This window comes from Ochlerotatus camptorhynchus, unplaced genomic scaffold (genome assembly GCF_037179485.1).
Source record: "Ochlerotatus camptorhynchus isolate MF236.1 unplaced genomic scaffold, CSIRO-AGI_Acam_v1.1 ptg000142l, whole genome shotgun sequence".
NCBI lineage: Eukaryota > Metazoa > Arthropoda > Insecta > Diptera > Culicidae > Ochlerotatus > Ochlerotatus camptorhynchus.
Genome location: NW_027040632.1, coordinates 580,676 through 601,891, shown reverse-complemented (window position 1 = coordinate 601,891; position 21,216 = coordinate 580,676). Strand labels below are relative to the sequence as shown.

The window sequence follows — 21,216 nt, the reverse complement described above, 5'->3', positions numbered from 1 at the left end:
TTCAGTCGGTGTAGTTTTTTCAGTGTTTGGGGGGTACGCTACTGCACTTTCCACATCGAATAAGTGCAAGCAAGAGGCAAATCGTGTGCTGAATAGAGAAAGACTATAGACCTTTTTGACGTTTAATCGTCTTTCTCTATCTAAAGGGTGTCCACGATGAAATTGCCACACTATGAAATTGCTCTAACTTTTTAACCGTTGGGTAGAATTTAATGAAAATTTGGGTGGATTTAGTTCATAGTGCATTATTACATCCTGCAAGTTTTAAAGTCCTGTGATCAAAACTCGCGGAAATGGAGTCGAAAGAACAGCTCGTGCGTGATAAAATCTTGCGCATTCATCACGAGAACAAGGATCTCTCGCATTGTTCCATCGCTAAAACGTTGGGAATCGCGAATTCCTACGGTGTCACGAGTGATTAAGCGGTTCGAGGAACGGTTGACCACCGATCGGAAGCCCAGAAGTGAAGAAAAAAGTATTCCGTACAACACCAAAAATCACAACCGCGTAGTTGGGGCCTTCAACCGAAATCCGAACGCCTCCGTTAGGGATGTGGCTAAGAAGCTGCACCTAAGCCGAAGTTTTGTCCAGAAGGCCAAAACTAAGGCTGGGCTTCGAACGTTCAAGGTACAAAAGGCCCCTAATCGCGACGAGAAGCAGAACAAGTCCGCCAAAACCCGTGCCAGGAAGTTGTACCTCAACATGCTGACGAAAGTTGAATGCTGCATCATGGACGACAAAACATATGTGAACGCCGACTTCAAACAGATCCCCGGCAACCTGTTTTTCACGGCCAAGGATAAGTTCAGCGTTCCGGAGCATGTCCGCACTCAGAAGATGTCCAAATTTGCGAAGAAATTCCTGGTTTGGCAAGCCATCTGCACGTGCGGGAAGCGGAGTGCACCTTTCGTGACCCAGGACACGATGAACGGACAGGTGTACATAAAAGAGTGCCTCCAGAAGCGGCTGCTTCCTCTCCTGAAGGCCCACAACGTCCCAACAATCTTCTGGCCGGATTTGGCCTCATGCCACTACTCCAAGGACGTGCTGAAGTGGTATGCGGACAATAAGGTCAATTTCGTGCCGAAAATGTTCAACCCTCCCAACACTCCGGAGCTCCGCCCCATCGAGAAGTACTGGGCGATTATGAAGCAGCACCTTCTTAAACGACCTAAGGTAGTGAAGACAGTCGAGGAACTGAAGAAAGTATGGGTTTACATGCAAAAAACGGTTGATTCACAGGTTGTGCCGAATCTTATGACCGGGGTTAAGGCCAAGGTGCGGGCATTTGCGTATGGACTGTAAATAAAATACGAGTAAAATGGTAAAATGAAGTTTAATAGTTATTTCTCAATCCCTATTTCAATCAATATTTGGCAATCGGATGAAAACTCGAATTTTGCGAATCAATTTTGTGTGTGGCAATTTCATCGTGGACACCCTTTAGCACACATGGATGAATGGACGGTTTGTTTTCCCACTAATCTGTTTCCCTCTTGCTCGCACTTGTTAGATTTAAATTGTACAATAGTGTGCGCCGATTAAACGTCAAAAAGCTCTATTAAACGTCAAAAAGCTCTACAAAATGAACATGTATGTGCATGTTTTTTCGTTTCGCTTTTTCGATCAGCACGGTCGAACCTTCCAACAACGATTCCAACACTCACGTTGTGTAGTATAGAGAGAAAGAGATGACAATATTTTCGCTCTTATTTTTGCCGTGTTTACACGCATACATTCACAATAACCGCTTGTTCTGAGGGTGAGGATGAGATTCAATGGGAAACAATATCATTCTTAAGTTTTGCATCATTATCGATTCAGTTCGGGAATAAAGTTATCAATCAATTTCGCATCATGTCAAGTACTAGATCTACAAGTTATTCCTCTCGATATGAAGAACAGTTTCCGTGGAGTGCTGCTGATCCAAAGGATCCTGGTTCAGCTCGTTGCAAGTGGTGTAATCGGAGCTTCAAGATAAATTCCATGGGCAAAGTTGCCTTTTCCAGCCACGAAAAAGGGAAGAATCATCAACGCGAAATTCTAGTTCGCCGGAGCCGGACTAACCTGCAAATCAACAACTTTTCCATTTTAAAAAACACCTGTGAATGGAGGTAAGGAAGCCACTTCAATTTTGATTAGGTCATCTAATTGATTCAACCGTTAAGCCAACTGACAACGAAACTCCAGCTATTGAAATTCCGTGTGTCGTTTCATCAAGTCTGGAACCGACGAAACAGTAACAAAACATTAGACCATCGAGTGTGTTGAAAAAATTCGTTCTGAAGGAGCAAGTCATCACAGCTGAAATTGTGTGGGCTCTAGAAACTGTGTATACTCACAGCTCTTATCGTAGCTCCGGTGCCGATGTTTCCATTTTCAAAAAGATGTTTCCTGACAGCGAGATTGCAGCACGAATGGAAATGATAAGGACGAAAACCGGCTATTTGATCACATACGGAATCGCTCCGTACTTCGCCAACGACCTCTTCAAAACACTGCAAGGTTGCAGTGAGTTCGTCGTTGGATTTGATGAAACTCTCAATAAAATTGTCCAGCGTCAGCAAATGGACATTGGAGTTCAATTCTGGAACCCAGCTACCAACCAAGTGGAAGCAAGGTATATTGGCTCAGCATTTGTATCGTCCACACGCTCCAATGATCTCGTCAACAGTGTGATATCCTGCTTTTCTGAAAAACCTGAATTACTGAAAAAAGTTATTCAATGCTCCATGGATGGCCCTGCGGTTAACTGGAAGATGTTCAAGGAATTGACCATGTGAAATTCAGCAGCTTCGATCCAATCCAGCGTTTGAGGTATTGAATATCGGTAGCTGCGGACTTCACACCGTGCACAATTCATTCAAAGAGGGGCTGAGCCAAACGGAGTGGCATTTGGATTACTTTTTACAGGCATTGTATAGTCTATTCAAAAATGTACCTTTAAGAAGAGCGGATTACACTGCTCAAATTTTGTGACGTTCGTTGGGTGGAAAACGAACGAGTTTCTACCACACCTGAAGAAGTTTGTCTGTGAGGTAAGGAAACAGGAGGAGAAAAAACTCAAACAAAGTCATCCGAACTTCAAAAGGAGTTTTTCGGTCGAAAGTGTTCACGATTGTAGCTAATGCTGTGGACGACAAGCTGCTGGGGTCAAAGCTGAGTTTTCTCGTTACTTCAGCATCTATGGTTGAATCGTTTTTAAGAGAATACCAAACTGAGGCACCGATGGTCCCTTTCCTTTTTGACGACTTGATAGGGCTAGTAACTGTTGGGATTTCTACTGTGGATTTTTGAAGAAACTGCTCAATCGATCTCCGTTGATTTACCCCACTACTCGTTACCTAACGTGCATGAATCCTGAAGTGATTTCTAACTTTCCGGACATCGCAAAGAGACGGTTGGAGTTATGTTTGGAAGCTTTCGTCGATAAACAACATTTGACCGGTGCTTGCGCAGATAAAGTGAAGGATGAGTATGTTCAATTGTGTTCAATGCTCTCAACTAAAACATTGTTATCTGGATACCGAAGAAAGGATCAAAGATTGGACAGTTTTTGGTTTGAGTTGGTTGCCCAGTCTAAGAAGGAACTTCCAAATTTGACCATGTTTGCCAAGAAAGTACTCATTCTTTCACATGGTAATGCGACACTGGAGAGAGGATTTTGTATTAACGAAAAGTGCTTGGTAGTAAACCAAACCGAAGAAAGTCTCATGGCCCAGAGAATCGTGTATGATGCAATCACGAACGCTGGAGGAGTGAAGGATGTCGATATAACAAAAACACTTATTCAGGACGCACGTAATGCACATTCGAAATACGTTGAGTCCCTGAAGGTGAAGAAAAATGAAGCAGACGAGAAAGAAAAAGAAGTCCAACGGAAGCGGGAAGCCGATCGAGCAGCGAAGGAGCTTGAGGCGAAGAAATTGAAGCTGTTAGCTGATCCTCAGAGAGATGCAGCGTTGATTGAGGAGCAAATTAAAATGCTGAAAAAGTGATTTGGTTTTAAACTGACACGATTAATAACTTACCATTAATAAACAAAATTCAAAATACGGCTAATTTGTAGTTTTTCTGTTCATGGTTGGTTTGTATATGGTTTCAATGATCAAAATAAATGAAAAAAAAAAAACATCAAGATCCCAATTTTTCTTTGTTTTATAATCACTGCAACTAATACCAATATATTTTGTTATATGACCGTTTCGTTTGTTTAGTACATGTACCTTATACTTGCTCTTCCCACAAGATGTCTCACTCAATAATGATGTTCCTCATCATTCAAAGCGTTCTAATATTTTTCTAAAGATCTCATACCAATTAAGTTGGGTTCTACAAGAATCTTCATTGAATTGTGATGTTCCATGACGTTCAAAAAGTTATATGACCTCTCCGAACACGTACCTCCTCATCAATCAAAATAGGTGTCCTTAGTGACAAAAGTATGCGATGATTATGATATTTTATCATGCATCAGAACTCTGATCCAAACCGTTTCTTGTATCGAGTTTCAGTTTTCAGTAAAATAACATACGTAAAAAACCAATTACATGACCGTCGTCGTCCAAGGACAGAGTTCAATGTGGTAGAACTTACACCAGTAATATTCCACGGATGGATGATGGTACCTGCGTTACAGAACAAGATCTCAACACTTGCATGGTAATTTGTAATTTGCATATTCATTCGTGACGAAAGCCTTCGTCTTTGTGTACTTTGCCTTTGATTATTATCCCCATGTGTTTAACATGGTGTTATTTTCTAAAATAATTATGCCATAAAAAAAATTATTGAAAAGGAGACATGCAGCATTCGTCAATTTTTAACCTATTATCGTTAGGGGTGAATAAAGTCTTAGAGCGCTGATTTTTTGCATGATGGCGCATCACGTTCCAGAGCATCGTTATACAAAAAATTAGCACTCTAAGACTTCATTTACCCCTTGACGATAATAGGTTAAAAATTGATGAATCCGACATTTCCCTTATGATTTTATATTTTATTACCGGCGAATCGGGAATTCTGTGGGAATCATCGGGAAAAATGCGGGAATATTATAATTCAGATTGAGTGGCCACCCTGTAAAGGCCATTTTTAAAAATAAGTCTTGATTCAAAATTGCGATTTGAAGATGGGAAATTGTATTTTTGGACAAAAGGAACGTTTCTGCACATTTTCATCCAAATAATAAAAAAAAATACAAGAATAAAGGGATTAGCGAATTAGTGCGGAACGGCTCTTATATGAAAAATATGCTGGGCACTCGGGAAAAACCGGGAATTTAATTTATTAAATTCAGTGGGCAGGAAAAAAATAATTTTAACAACTGGTGTAAGTTTGATCAAAGTAGTCGATCGTGTTCAGAAATAACGTCAAATGGAACAAGAAAGAAGAAAAAATATTGTGCACAATCACCTGGAAAATCCGGTGTGATCCGGTTCCAAGCTGGCTAAAGTGTGCTGAAGATGCCGAAAACAACAGTTTGTCGAGTGCTCAAAACCCCTGCAAGAAACCCTAAGTGTTGAAAGAAATCAGCGGACCTGCGAAAAAAACTGGAACCAGGGATCGTCAGCTGCGCTATAAAGCCAACACCGGTCTTTCGATCCGCGATGTGGCCAGAAGGTACAACGCCAACTTTCAAACGGTGTGGAACATCCTTGCCAGGGAAGGATACAAGTCGTACAAAGCTAGTAAACATCCCAACCGGCACATGAAGCAGAATTCCGAGGCCAAAAAGCGTGCAAGTCTCTTGTACGACCGTGTATTGACGAAAGATAAGGGCTGCACTGTGATCGATGATGAAACATACGTCAAACTCGATTTCAAGCAGCTTCCCGGTCGCTACTGGACGTGGGGATGTACCGGGAAGATTCAAGTTGGTGTCTGCCGACAAGTTCGCGAAGAAGGCCAGCGATTTTCAGTTGTGGCCTGAAAACGGAACCATTCATCACATCCTCGACATCCCAAGTTTACATCGAAGAATGCCTGAAAAAGCGTGTATTGCCGTTAATCCGTAAGCATAGGGGCAAAGTCATCTTTAGGCCCGATTTGGCCAGCTGCCACTACTCCAAGGTAGTTCTGGAGTGGTATGCTGCCAACAAGATCGATTTTGTCCCCAAGCTAATGAATCCTCCGAATTGCCCGGAATTTCGACCAATCGACCAATATTGGGCAATATCAAAGCAGCGACTTTGACGAAGCGGCGCTGCAGTCAAAATCGTACAAAATAGAAGAAATGCATTGATTCCGTGTCCGTTTCCCCACTATGCGGGCGCTGATGGGCTCCATCAAAATGAAGGTTCGAGATTTCGTTCGAACTGGAGAAATGTAACCATTACAATAAAAGTACTGTAAAGCAACCATTGATGGACTTTTTAAACTTATTAAATCACGAATTACAGGTCTTTTTGTGCGTGCCAATTTACTTGTACACGCTATTTCAAAACTACCCAAATTTGGGTAGAATCCACCCAGATCTGTCAAAACTGAACCTACCAGGGGGAACGACACTCATTAAGATGAATTCTATTTTACGATGCTTGCATGTAAAAATAATGTAATTGAAGATAGTTTTTTGAGTTTGTCGGCTTGACGAAAATTTAGTAAGGATAGAAAAAATAATCTAGGATTCCTAATGGGATTGCATTGGATGCGAGGGTGCTTTAAATTGTCATGGGGATGCGTGCAACTGAAATGAAACAGTACGAAAGAAAAACATCGCAGTAGCTCAGTGAAAAATAATGTTTGGATGGTGACAGCTGGACTACAAAAGCCCTCTACTAATAGAATGTATCGATTCCACGACGAAACTGCAAAAACCTTTAATTCTAAACACGCAAACGAAATTTGTGAAAGCCAGTAGAAGCGGCAGTAGTTGCAGGAATAGCAGCATCGTGGATTCATGTAGCCGTTACCGAGGCTGGAAACCTTGGTCCGGTCACGATACTGTGATCTTCACAACCGATTTGCAATTCTCCACAGATTAACTTAAAAATTCTACCCTGAATTTGAACTCACAAAAGTGACTTGGAGTGAAAGTCTAAAATCTCTTAGAGCGCTTTCTAAAACTACCTTTAATACCATCTGAAATTACTTGTTATCCCTGACATTTATTCAAAGTTTAGTCTGGTCCAAGAATCTTAAAACTTTTCAAAGCCCCAAAATCTTTTTTTCTAAAAAATAGATGAAGTAATTTTTCCCCCGATTTGTCATTGTTGAAAGTCCCGGGTTTTTTTTTTCGATTTCCCGGTTCACTGGTCATCCTGCTCATCCCACACCTGCCCTATAATATTCGATCGACTCTCCACAAATGAGAGAGCGAGATATATCATCGAATTCGTGCAATACTGGCACCACTCAAAATCTGTGAATTTTCACATTCAACGGTGGAAAATTTGGGGTTCAGTTTCAATTTTATGATTCTTTTCATTTCCATTGGACTGAATCACAGAGAAACTGAATCGAGTGTGTTTCATTAATTATTTCAAATTCAGATTAAAAAATAAACAGTTTAACGATTTTTACTGTATCTTATTTCAGATGTTCTCATTTGTCATTTGTCTCCTCTATGACGCTCTTGATGTATTTGCCCCGCGACCAATTATAGACGAGTGGTCCGTCATCTATTTTAATTTAAGCTCCCTCGGGAATCCAATCGAGAAATCACTTCATCCTTGGCCTTCAGCATAGATATACGTGGTGATTACCTTCGTACTTTTCATTCCCTAATTCATTTCCACCAGCTTCGCCAGGACAATCGCCACCTTGAACGACTCAACACATATAAAAAAAATTTAACACCATGTTTATTATGAAGATCGTTGAAAACTGACAGTGCTTCGCGATCGACCTGAAAACTGCACGGCTTGCTTGGTGATTTGTGTGCATGCAGAAGGGATAAGTTGGGAATAGAAAGAATACATAGGATGGATTGAAATTTTGTGCACGTTGAAAATTTTAGGAGTGATTTGGGTAGAAATGGGATAATCCTGAAGTGTCGTCCCCCCTGGAACCTACCCAAAAATGGGTAAACTATGTTGGGAGTGACAAGTTGACAAATTAACAACGTCGATCGGATTCATGTCGATGTTGTTTATTTGTCAACTTGTCACTCCCAACACAGTTTACCCATTTTTGGGTAGGTTCAGTTTTGACCAATATGGGTGGATTCTACCAAAATTTGGGTAGTTTTGAAATAGCGTGTAGTTAGCATGAAATGTAAATGTTTCACTGCGGCGCACAATGGCCTAGAATTGTAAAAAGACGGTCAAAAGTCATTATCTCATGAATCTTGCATTTTTGACTACTGGTGTCTCCGGGAAAGTTTCTGGATATGAAAATATCATTATTTTGATATTGACAGATCAATGATTAATCCTCCTAGAAGTGAGATCTAAATTTTTTTTTCCAAAATTTCATATTCAGGATCGATGTGTTAGGAAAAGTTTTAGAAAATATCAAAACAAGAAACTTTGCTCAGGAAACTATTTCTTCATCTCATTGAAATATAAAACGTTTTTCGTGGAAAACTTTTAGTAAAGTTTTTACTTTATAATACCAAATTCGCGCACGCAAACTAACAACACCATCGGGTAGGGTAAATTCCCCCTTCCCGTTAGTGATCTTGGTTTGGGTGGGCGTACTTCGGTTCTCGTGAAAATTACCTAGCGAATTGTTTAAAAAAACTTGATAGGCCCTTTTCAAATGTTACGCGAGTATTATTAATGTGTTCATATTTAGTAAACAGGGCCTCGCTGTTGTGTCATTTTTTTTTAGTAGATGAACAAAAGTTCACCCGTGCTTTTGTCTATTAGTGCACTCCTATACTGAGTAAAATTTTCGTTGATTTTCAACATATTAGAACATATTTTTGAGGAAAAGCGAGGACAATTTTTTTTTCATTCTATGAGTGGGTGATGGGTCATTAGGCCAAAATAATAATACTTGTTACCATTTCATGACATCAAATATATTATATTAACAATATGATCCACTCTTTCGCTTAGCTGGCAAACCGAATTTTTAGCGATGAAAGCACCTCTGTGGCCAAAAAGGCTACCAATGTATTTGTTTATCGTCACGAGGCGTAAACCAAACCAAATTTAATATTTCAAATGAATGTATTTCAGCATTTTATTTTATTTGATGACAACAGTGACATTTCAGATAAATTTCAAAGCAATATACACAACGTAATTAATGAAAATAATTTGACTCTTACTTTTGTAATAAGTGCTATATTCGCACCCCTCGATTGCAATTGAATGATTGTTGCTGACCTTTTTCAACACTAGATGGTGCGTGAAGCAATATTTTGCGTGTCGCCATTGCAACATTTGGAAAAGGCATAAATGGATCATATTGTTAATATGATATATTTGATGACATGACAACTTTATTGGTCAAGATTAAGAAAAATGTGAGTGGTATAAAAAAGAACGCAACATTATGACGATCTAGCAGGAAAACAATAATAGCATAGAGGTAACTCTAAGACTAGAAGGTCCCGAAATAACGTGCTCAACTTTTTGGCTCTATTGTATACATTGAAAAAATAAATTTGGTATCTCACTTCTGAGGGGATTAATCATTGATCTATCAATTTCAAAGGAAGGGGCTTTTCATAACCCGAAAACTCCACGTGTCTAAAATGCAAGATTCACGTGATAATGACTTTTGATCGTATTTTCATAACTCTGGACGGTAAGCTTCACGTTATATATCAACAACAACAAAACCTTTTCGAAATATTTGGTCCATGTGGCAGATTCCATTATTGTCAAAGCGTAGTCACTCCACCGACAAACCGACATGACACTTAATTCGGACTTATGCCCGAAAATCGTAAACGGCCGATTTAAATGTGCAGTGATTCGAACTGTCAAAACCATAGGATTTTTTTTATCTAGACCAAAATAAGTTGTCCAGAATAGATAAGACACCAAACAATTCATAACTTATGCATGCGGGTTCATGGCTTAGTTAAATATTTCCCTCGAACACGGAGCCAGATGTCAGTAGTGTGCTTTGGCCAGAAAATGTATTGTTTTTGCTATGGTCATTCATGTCGGTTCTCAGTGTGTCTCGCGCGTGCAGTGTCAAGAGCAAGGAATCAAAAATATCTCCAAATGAAAAAATGACAAACGATTAACGAACCGAATAATAACGCTATGTCAGAAGTGGAAAGCAATAATGATATAATCTTCTTTGTATTTTTTCATGACAAGCAGCCCGTGCGAAACAACTCATTCGGGAAGCAAACCCCACACGCATCAATGTATTGACGCGAAGGGGAATTATTGACAATAATATTGATGATGTGAATTCAGAAATATTGTCAATCTCGATATATTGACGTCAATATAGAATGTATTGACAATACCATTATTGTCAACAAAAGGAATCGTGTAGGGTCCACTGGACGGTAGAAGGAAACGAGCAAATTGTTGGCAAGCTGCTTCACGAAGTAAAGCCGAAGATGATACACGTGTGTTAATGGGAATTTTTTTGTTATGTCTTTTCCTGATTCATATCAAGCTATGTCCTTATCCGTGTATATTGCAACAAAGCAGGCAAGCAATATATCATTATCCTTCTACCACTCGGATCGAGCTTTGTTACAGAGCGAGTTTGTCATGGTTGTCGTAGCAACCGTTTTGTCTGTATCGTTGGTTGCTTTATGTGTTTGGATTCGCTGGTCAAGAGTGCTGTCTTTGGACTGACTTTGTTTGCAATTGAACAATGACATGTTTGGCAACCTGACTAATTTGACAGTTAAAATGTTTTGTTTTAAAGGAACAGTAGTAGCAACAATCAATACGATACTAACGATTTTAAATTGGCTCACTACTTGACTAGCCTATTGGTCCCAAGCAAATGATTAATGTACCCCATTCTAGTCGAAATTCTAGTACTACGCAATGTTTGTTTTGATCCGCAATGAAAGTTTGACAGATAAAATGAGGGGTTATTGGTTTTTTGCTATGTTTCGAGGGGTGAATCGATTAGCTTGGGACCGAAGAGTGTACCAGAGCTGAGCCAAAAAGTTGAGCACATTATTTCAGGACCTTCTAGTCTTAGAGTTACCTCTATGGTACCAGAGCTGAGCCAAAAAGTTGAGCACGTTATTTCGGGACCTTCTAGTCTTAGAGTTACCTCTATAGTAGTAGTAGCTCTGTGGAAACTAACGATTTTAAATTGGCTCACTACTTGACTACACTATTGGTCACAAGCAAACGATTAACGTACCCCATTCTAGTCAACATTCTAGTACTACATTATGTTTGTTTTGATTCGCTATGAAAGTTTGACAGATAAAATGAGGGGTTAGTTGATTTTCCTATGTTTCGAGGGGTAAATCGATTAGCTTGGGACCGAAGAGAGTACCAGAGCTGAGCCAAAAAGTTGAGCACGTTTCTTCGGGACCTACTAGTCCTAAGGCCGGCGCACAATGGATACATTTTCAGGTTTTTTGACAGTTAGCCCATGCATTATTTGTCAAAAAACCCGAAAACGTATGCATTGTGCGCCGGCCTTTAGAGTTACCTCTATGGTAGTTGTAGGAATCCGATGAAGCAGTGGAATCCGAACCAAGGAGATGATCCAGAGGCACCCCAGCAGGACAAGTTGATACCGGAATTGCTCGTCTGGAGGATCCCACCGAGAAGGCGATCGAGTTCCTCCGACCGCTGCAGCTGCTAGCAAAGACAACATCGAAACGCATCTGAAGCCTACAGCCGCTGTGACAAGATTTGCCCAGGGGGGGATCAAAATCGGCTGCGGGGATGAACGATGGCTACCTGCAGAGAATCGCATGAACACGAATGCATGGTTTGAGATGGTTAAGGTGATGTATCAACTGGTTGTAAAGAAACGTAATCAAGCGGCTATATTGCTTAAACGGCGGATTTGAAGACGGTGACACTGAAGAATGCGACGAAAGCGTTCCGCTACTTAAGACTGGCTTTAGTGGTGCCACCGAGGATCAGGTGAATGCATTCAAAAAGTGCTCTGCAAAAAAACGATTCCTGCTGGCGATGGTTTACACCGATGTTGTCTTTTATCACCACCTAGTCTGGATCCAGGATACGACAGCCACATTAAAATAAATGCCAATTAAACCCAGCCTACTGTGTTACCTGACTTACAACGAATATATGATACGAGTACCCCGAATACAACGCATGATTCGTCTAATTTTGCATAGCATTTGCATTTGTTGCCCATTGGAAGGTGTTGCCATGCCATCAATAGTCGTGAGATTAAAACTGAAATCCATTGGAACAACAACAGTACAAAATCGAAAGAAAGTCACTGAGTTATTGGAGTATTGGTCCCTTGAGAAGTATTTTTATCCGACCACTATCAAACATAAAATATTTCCCGGAAAACCCCCATCAGCTCTCGAAAGCAATTCTTTGTGTTGTTATCCATACAGCTCTTCCAAAAGCCCCGAAGGAATGAACCCATTTTCGAAACGGATCTCCGTCATACCCACGTGATTCCTTCGATTCACTGCTTTCGGTAGCCCGACCGACCGCATGCCGCAGCTTCGACAGCACCCGTCGTATTTTATTTCAACCGGCAGCTTTTACCATTTTGGCTGTGGTGGCGGTGCGGGAACCGGTCACATTGTATAGTGACCACATTTGTGAATATGGGAGCCGTCGCCTGCGATAAGGCTGCGGTCACATTTTGTCTCGGCAGCCGTCTGAATGACTATGGCACTGTGAGAAAAATTCGCTTTGACAGTTTGCGTACGCCTGCTGAGATATTTCCCCCGGTGCACGCTAGAGGTCGATTCTGCATGGCACTCTATATTTTTGTTTTGCATTTTTTTGTATATCTCAACTGCTGTGTGTTATGGGTGTTATGCAATGTTCTTTCAGCAGCAAGCGTGTGGCACTGCATCCGTTGAATGCAAAGGGCCACTGCACTGCTCTGGTGCAGCAACGGCTGCACTCTTTTATTTTGATTTTGTTTTATGTCTAGTTTGCCATTTTCTCGATTAATAATTCATTGAAAGTGCAAGGCGAGTGACGACGACATGGTTAGACGGGGAAAGACGGGGCTACAGCCAGTAGAGCTCTAGAGCACCAAAGGGGTGCGTTTGACGTTTGTAGGGCGTGCCTCTCCGTTTCACAGTTTGCAACTGCAGCAGATACCTACACTTATTTTTCTAAGCCAAAGCAAATGTCGAGACCCGAAGGGACACGACCTGGCAGTGGCAGTGACTTCAGAACCAGTATAGATGACCTGGATTCCTTTCTGAGGCACACACGGACGAAATCAGCTGTTATTGCCGGGGACAAAACAGTCGATTGGTTAACATCAGGTTTACTAATGTTCCTCAATCAAAACTTCGAAAATTAATGATTAATTGGTAAAATTTGCAAACAACTATGCTAATGAAGGCGTTAACTTGGTAAAATGCCCCAACGCGACTCGTGCAATGTAATATGCCAATCCGTGGGCACCTCTCCTAATGGCCTTTGCAGTACCGTTACAATCATGATCGCGGGTTTTTGGCTTGGCGGGCGCGGATCGAGACTTATGGGTGGGAACGGGCAAAGCGAAAGGTGCTTGGTGCTGCAAAAGACTTCATCGGTAATTGTCGTCGCTGACCTAAACACATCAGCCGGCGACGACGACGACGACCTAGAAGGTTTGGTTAAGTTATTCTGAGTCTTTTTTTTATCATCGATCTGGTGCAGGGCTGAGCATAGGAAAACTTTCAACTGCTGGAAAACTGGTTTGCTTGACTTCTTTCAATTCTTCACATTCAAATATGAAGCTGTGTACTTTGTGTTCGTTCGGTGTTGGCCCTATCTCAGATCAGGAATGGCGGCAACGCACGGCGGGGTTAAACTGTTTATGATTTGAACAGTGCGCATTGATTGCTATTTTGTGGCATTTGCCCACAGTCACAAATCATTCTTGGTGCTTGAGTTACGATACGATGCGAAGCTCAGTTCAGTAATTTATGTGTACCTACTGCATACTGGCGAGGAGATGTGATTGTGATGTCTGATTTAGTATTTCAAGTGTTCTATATTAGACATAAAGTCTATGAGATATTTCAATGCATAATTTCAAAATCTTTTAGGCTGGATCAAATCTTAGTTTTTGCTATTGTCAACTGCCCCGATTTGCGTGAAAGTTTGCATAATTGTTTGTTGTGGTCAATCATTCACATTTGGGCTCAAATTTGGTCATTTTGGATCTCATAACTCGAAAACGTCAATTCTAACCGAAATTACGTCTGAGACAAAATTGTTTTCCGGAAAAATATACACTTTTAAAGATTCCAATAACTTTGGGTAACAAATCCAGACAAGTGTTTAAAACTTAAATAACAATTTAATATTTTTTTAAATTAAATATAAAAAAGTTTTATCTTATGTGAAATTTTCTAGTTGAACACTTGGAAAAAAAATTGAACCACAACTTTTGGTAAAATTTTGAAACTTAATGCTTCAACGATTTTTTTATGGAATGATTTATGGTAATTTTTAATAGTCCAACTAATAGTATGTTTTACGCACGAATCACTAATATTTTGATTATTATTTTTTTCAATTCTTTGATATAGATATTCAAACCGATTATTTTCAAAGTTTATCCCGGTAATGAAATCGTCATAGAGCTATCAAACATTTTCTGTGATTTCGAAGGAAAATTCTAGACCCAATATTCTGACTGTTTTCAAGGTGCAATCAACTCTGTACACTGTGCCGAAGCACATCGTAGCACACTGATTGGCACGTTAGGGCACTCGATGATAAGTATGAGATAGAATCTATATATATATAAATGAATTTCTGTCTGTCTGTCTGAACCTTATAGACTCGGAAACTACTGAACCGATTGGCGTGAAAATTTGTATGCAGGGGTTTTTGGAGCAGGGAAAGATTCTTATGATGGTTCGAGACCCCTCCCCTCTGTGAAGGGGGGCTCCCATACAAATGAAATAAAAATTTCTGCATAACTCGAGAACTAATCAAGCAAATGGAACCAAATTAGGCATGTGGGGGCGAGTGTGGGGGTATAAGGAGATAATCATAGGGGGTAGCCCCTTAGATAATTGGGGGGGGGGCTACGTACAATATAGCATGCTTTTTTTAAATCGGCGCATAAACTCAAGCTAATATTGAATCCCGAGCAAGACCGGGCACACTCAGCTAGTCTATCTATCTATATATATAAAAATGATTTTCTGTCTGTCTGTCTGAACCTTATAGACTCGGAAACTACTGAACCGATTGGCGTGAAAATTTGTATGCAGGGGTTTTTGGGGCAGGGAAAGGTTCTTATGATGGTTCGAGACCCCTCCCCTTCTGTAAAGAGGGGCTCCCATACAAATGAAACAGAAATTTCTGCATAACTCGAGAACTAATCAAGCAAATGGAACCAAATTTGGCATGTGGAGGTCATAGGGGGTAGCTTCTTAGATAAAAGGGAGGGGGGGGGGGGGGGCGCGTACAATATAGTTTTTTTTTTCAATTGGCGCATAAACTCAAGCTAATATTGAATCCCGAGCAAGGCCGGGCACACTCAGCTAGTATAATATAAAATAGCATCTCTGCTTTGAGTTGACATTTTGATAAGCGTTGCTAACGTAGTAAATGTTTGTTTACTTCAAAGTAAAGGGGAAGTTTTTTTTCAGATTTTTTTTTATTTTCCAGCGAGAGTATCCTCAACCATAATAAAAGGTTGACAATCGGAAGGATTCATGTTTTGAGTCAGAATAGGCCTGCTTACGTATTAACCCCAGGTGGCAAAAGGATACGGATTGAAAGCAATTGGTATAAACAAGGATAATTGCATAATCAAGTTCCAATTGCAGCATTGATGTACGGTGTCAACAACAACCCGGCACAGAACGATCCCGCCATTCTGCAGATGCAACTGTAACCGCAGCAGTTTCTCCCGCAGAACCACTCCATTATATGGACTGAACGATCTTGGAAATTCGGTTGACTGTGGAGGCTGGTGGCATCAGTCAGGTGTTCAAAAGTTTAAAACCATGGACGCAGTCGATTGACTCTCCCACCAAAACATGTTTAGCAAACTTAGATGAATTCAGTACCCAAAAGTTAAGGCTAACACTAGGAAACAACTGAACGTCTATTGCTGCTTCTACTATCGCCAGTGGGAATTTTATGTCGAATCCTTCTTGATTTCTAGGTTGTAGCATTGTCCGAGTACCATGATGATAATGTAGAGGTCAAGGGGTAAGTCACTCAGCACATTGTGCCGAAATTAGAATCGGCACAGCTTGGGCTCATCAATCGGCACACCTTTAGCATACCTTCGACATACCTTCGGCACAACCTCGTAGGCATTGGATTGTTGTAAATATTGGAGCACTATAATGAGAGAGAGAAGGATTAGTAATTTCCATTTAATTCCACTACCTTATTTGCTTATCCTTGACAGATACGCGTATTTCGTCTACAATGTGCAGACTTCTTCAGTGTCATGTAGGAGTCGAGTATTAGTACAAGACACTGAAGACGTAATACGCGTATCTGTCAAGGATAAGCAAATAAGGTAGTGGAATTAAATGGAAATTACTAATCCTTCTCTCTCATTATACAGGTATTCCACTAAGACGCCCACATTCATCAGGATTGGAGCACTGCTGCACAACTGTCATTGAAGTTGTTCACAACATTACGCGCTGTTTGACTGTATATTCAGGAACATCCTCTAATTGAATATGCCAGAGAAACTCAGACCAGCAGTTCACTTATAGATCTAAATACGAAATGTAGGCTCAAGAGAAAGAGGCAGTTCATCAGACCCCATAAGTACCCTTAATTCACTAAAAGTTCGCACACCCACCACTTCCCGCGTCATCCTCAATCCGATTTATTCTTGCGATTTCAAACCAAAACATTGATGGTGTCAGAAATACCGGGTTGCCGGGATGGGCATTTAACAAATAATCGCAGCTTGCTCTATGACCGGCACAACTGCAGCACACTGACAATAAAGATGACCCAAGATTGGTGTGCGGAGTGATCTACCCCTTGGTAGAGGTACATTTTCCACTTGCCGGGTGGGTCATACGTACAGGTTTCGGCGAACGTGTACTGGAATGAGACACGGTAAAGAAATTTCTTGTCCTGAGTCACTCACCTTTCTCCTTCTCGTGGAGGAGTTGAACTTAATTGTTGGCAACGGTCAACGTATACTGGCTAACAGTTCCAGCAGTGGCCGACGATCTCGCGCTTACCAATCTTATCATCGTTAAAGCAAGAGGAATGAATGTTGTACAAAAAGAAAAACTCACCTTCGTATTATTTGATGCACGTTTTACTTTTTAACAGGACATGCACAGTGATGACCCTCGTATATACTATACAATATACACAGATATAGCTCGTTTAACCATCCATGAAAGCTTGGCAATGTAAACAAACAATCTCAAAAGTCATAACTGCAGGGTTGCCAAACTGATGGGATACTGAGATCGACAGCTTGATTGTCACACTTCGGCACACTCGGCCCAACGCTTGCCTCAGCTTTCGGCACAGATAAAGTTCTCGGTACAGATTGAGGTTTGCAGAGTTGAATACCCCCTGACTATTGTACTTCCTGATCTTGATAGTTTTCCAAGCCTGTGATGTCAAAAAATCTCCTAGGAAAATTTTCAAGCGCTCAACATTTTTTCAAATACCAGACAATTTAATAGCAATTTATGCATCAAGGTGCCAAAAAGAAGATTTTTCAAGCACGAGTCGTAGTTTATCCAACTAGGCTTGCCAAGCAAAAGAGTGTGGACAAGTAAAACTTTTCGGCACTGTTAGTTTAGTTATGAAAAGTGGGCCATTATGTTATTTAAAACAATGTCAAAATGTGACACTTTTCAGCAATGAGTGCACAACAAATCTTTTTGGCGCTCAGTGCTGAATAATGTCACTTTTCGACTCTGTTTTGAATAATATAATGGCCTTCTTTTCCTTACTAAACTAAAAATTTCTAAACGTACTACTTTTCGTCACTCTTTTGAGTAAAAATGTTGTAATCCGGTAGCTTTAATATTTGTCCAAACATCGAGAGAAAAAAATCCTGCCACAGAATTGACCTTAGTTACGGAGTATTGGCCGGATTCATCTCCTTGGGAACCACTGTGACGCCATTTGCGCTGGACCCACTCGTTTGGTGGAATTTGAGTAGTAGCAGCTTACCAAGTCCGGCCAGAATAGTCAATCCACCTCATGCTGTTCCAGAAAATGCAGTAGTCTCTTCCGTAGGCACTCCTCCTGGTAAATGAATAAATGATTAGGTAAGCGAAACGTAGAAAGTTTGATTGCAGTCATCGTTTGGCTGCAGAGTGATGAACAGAGGTGTTCGTTGCGTTGTACACTGAAAACGAAACTAACTCGGAGTGTGCATAACTTTTACTCAGTTGTGAGTCACTTTTACTCATTCGTGTGATTTTTTTTCCTCAAGCGTAGGTCATTCAACGCATGAGTAACCTATGATTTAAAAAAAAAACATCTCCATACGAATCAGTAAAAGAGACTCATTTTCTGAGTAATATTCGTTTTCAATGTTCTTAGAATTTTCATGATATTCACCATAGAAATGTTCGATGCGGATATGGACTTCTCTTTACAATCTCTATGGAATTCTCTGCTTAACCAAGGCCCGATCAATCGAAAATCTTCAAGCGACGACGAAACTGTCAACCATCGCTTTCAATTGAAGGTCATTCTGTCTTCTCTTCGAGCAGATCCCCTTCAACATCAACAGAATCACTTTCGATCAATGTTCATGCTGTTTGTTTTGGCTTGACTCGTGTCAAATGAACCTACTTTCGCATTGAAGCGAAGCTGTTCGATCCAAATTCGCGCAGTTTTTCTGACTTTTGTTGGTTGCTCACTCGGTTTATTTAAGCGTATGCGCATAGATCTGTGCACGTGGTTGTCAAATTTATCATTGTCGTCGGGTGGTTTGTTTACCCATCATTTGGAATATTTGGAATCGGGGTGACGTCTAGAGGCCGGAAATCGATGGCTGACGTCATTTTGAAATTCAAGATAGCGGTATACAATTTCAGAAAAGTGAAAAATAGTGACGCCGACTCATCAATATGGGTATTTTTAAATCGGGGTGACGTCTAAAGACCGAAAACACTAGTTTACAAATAAAAGTTAAAAAAAAATAATTTCAATGTTTGATTCTTATGTAAAATCGTGCGCTGAATCCAAAAATCTAGTCAGAAAAAATCTCAGTAAGATAGTTTACTAGATACAGCTGAAAAACTGAAATTTCACTTTAAAAAAGTTTGTTTACTAAAACACAAATATATCCGGCTGTAATGCAGCTATATCAATTATTTGAACGCCAAATTAAAGGTGAAAAATTTTTCTGGCTACATTTCTGGATTCAGCGCACGATTTGAATGGAAAATGACAATCAGCGTACAAAGTTCAAATATGCCATTTCATAATCTAAGATGGCGGCTTCCAGTTTAAAAAAAAGTGAAGAAGACTGTCAAATACCCATTAATAGGGGTATTTTTTCATCGGGATGAGGTCTAACAGCTGAAAATCGATATCCGAAGCCATTTTAAGATCCAAAATGGCGGCTTCCGATTTCAGAAAAAAAGTGGGATATACTGTCAAATATCCATCAATATAGGTATTTTTTTAATCGGGATGTTGTATAGAGACGGGAAATCGATGTTCGACGCCATTTTGAAATCCAAGATGGTGGCTTCCGATTTCAGAAAAAGCGGAATATGTACTTTCAAATACACATCATTATAGGTATTTTTTGGAATCGGGATGTCGTCTAGAGGCCGGAATTCGATATCCGACAACATTTTAAAATTCAAGATGGCGGCTTCCCATAACAGAAAAGTGGGAGATAGTTATACCGAGCCATCATTATGGGTATATTAGGAATCGGAATAACGTCTAGAGAATGAAAATCGATATACGATATATCGATTTTCGGTATCTGCTCGTCGTCTCCGTTCCGAAAATACACATATCTAAGGGTATTTGACACTTTTTCTGAGCCCGATGGCCGCCACCTTGCACTCCAGAATGGCGTCATTAATTTAAATATAAAATAGCATTTTATTACTACACATAATCCGGATGCATATTGTGCGGATACTATCCGGATACTACAGTTTGATGCCTGACGACGTGGCGCGTGACAAGCAGTGCTGTAAATTCTCAAAATCAATTGAACGTTTTTGACGAAAATGAGAAAAGCAGCTATCCGCTTTCAAAGGGGACCTCCTTCAAATGGGTGATATCAGTTGCTTAGGCATGGATCATTCTCATTCGAGATTCAATTGAGAGTTACCTACACATAAACGGAGCTCTGGTCGACATTCCGGCGAAAAACCTAAGCCAACCCGAAACCAACCTGACTTCTACCAAACCCCAACCCTAAAACAACACGAGATTGGTTCGACATCGACCTTAAATTTGCATTATATTGATCCAACATCGTGTCAACTTGTCTGTTCGGGACCATTTTGCTGGATTTCTTCCATGCTCCACTGTAAAATGGTAGTGAGTGACTCAATTGAAAGTGACGATGAGCTTCGAATGAGAAAGGGGCTCTTTAAATTATGGGCATGCGAGAATTCGTTTTCACAGAATTTATTGAACGGTTGTATTGGTTTATCTTCAATCGATTGATATGAAAATTAATAGCACTGGTGACATGTTGAATGATCCCCGAATTGAAGCAGTTTTCGAGTCATTCATTGCATCAATTGAAACAAGGCTTTGCTTCAAATCCAATGAACTGATGTACTTGACGACCGAAACAAGTCATGTTTGACAGAAGGAATCTTCATCGTGACTCGATAACAAGAAACGCAAAGACTTACTTCGAAAATTATATTGCTCAAAATACAATTCTGCGGAGAGTTCATTCTGTTTCCTTCGTTTGAAAAATGCAGAATCCTACTCATAACTCCATAAAATGCACCTGAAGCTTTCTTCGTAGATAACCTAGGAGTTCTCCAAGAATGATTCTCTACATAATGCCGTTGGAATTATCTTAATTTCAAAATTCCCTGAAAAGTTCTTTCTGTAAGATCATCCAAGGGCCCTAGCAAGAGCCTTGAAACTTGTACCGGTACCCAAAATCTTGAAATAGCGAGACTTTTCAAAGTCCTGAAGTATTTCTAAATGTTCTTATAATATTTCTCTCCAAAATTTCGATACCACTTGCGAC

General features: G+C 40.3%; 1 pseudogene; it reads left to right on the top strand.

The window, feature by feature from the left end:
* Positions 1–1,908: 1,908 nt before the first annotated feature.
* LOC135700827 (uncharacterized) lies at positions 1,909–2,783 on the top strand (annotated as a pseudogene).
* The last annotated feature ends 18,433 nt before the right edge of the window (positions 2,784–21,216 follow it).